Source organism: Belonocnema kinseyi, chromosome 9 (assembly GCF_010883055.1).
Source record: "Belonocnema kinseyi isolate 2016_QV_RU_SX_M_011 chromosome 9, B_treatae_v1, whole genome shotgun sequence".
Lineage (NCBI taxonomy): Eukaryota > Metazoa > Arthropoda > Insecta > Hymenoptera > Cynipidae > Belonocnema > Belonocnema kinseyi.
This window is the reverse complement of record NC_046665.1, coordinates 30,667,998-30,668,872: the sequence shown is the minus strand read 5'-3', so window position 1 is coordinate 30,668,872 and position 875 is coordinate 30,667,998.

The following is an 875-nucleotide window of genomic DNA, read 5'->3' as shown; positions in this document are numbered from 1 at the left end:
ATTTGAAAGAAATAGAAAGTTCGCAGTTTAACTATTTGAAGAATTTTCAAGTGACAACAAACATCTTAAGATTGTAAAATAAGAAATTGTTACGACGTAACAATTATCTTTAGTTCTAATACAGATATTAAAGCGATTCAAACTGCAAGCTGTAATGGATAGGCTCTGTATTTATTTTCAATCACCCGTAAAGATGTGTTAGTCTTCTTTTTCGTGAAAATCGCGATAATTTAGGAATTTTTTTTGTTGGAAACAAGTGACAGAAAGAAGGGGGGGGGGGGGCTTTTTGTTTTACTGCCGACCGCTGGTCTCTTTCTTCGACCTGTGGCCAGGTGCCATCCAAGCATTCAGAACCAGGGGTCGAAGAATGGCACCAGCGGTCGGCAGTAAAACAAAAAAAGCCCTCCCCCCCTGCTTTCTGTCACTTGTTTTCCAACAAAAAAAATGCCTAAAAATAAATATCATGATTTTCACAAAAAAGAAGACTAACACATCCTTCCGGGTGATTGAAAATAAATACAGAGTCTATCCATTATAGTTTGCATTTTGAATCGCTTTAATATCTGCATTAGAACTGAATATAATATAATTGCACATTTTTGTACTTTTAAGCAACAATTTTTATTTTTTTTTAAATTTCTCAACTGCAACTGGTTCACAACAGTTTTCCTCATACTCATGAATTTTTTCAATTTTTTCCCATTGCCCCTTGTATAACAAATAATGCTCTAAACCTGACTGTTCTTAAATGTACCCGAAAATCCTGACCTGAATTCTAGCGGACGCTCCTTATGAGCGCTATTTAGTGTTTACGCTAACCGCAGTAACCGCGCGCAGTGACTCTATTCTCGTCTTTATACAAGTTCTTATATTCC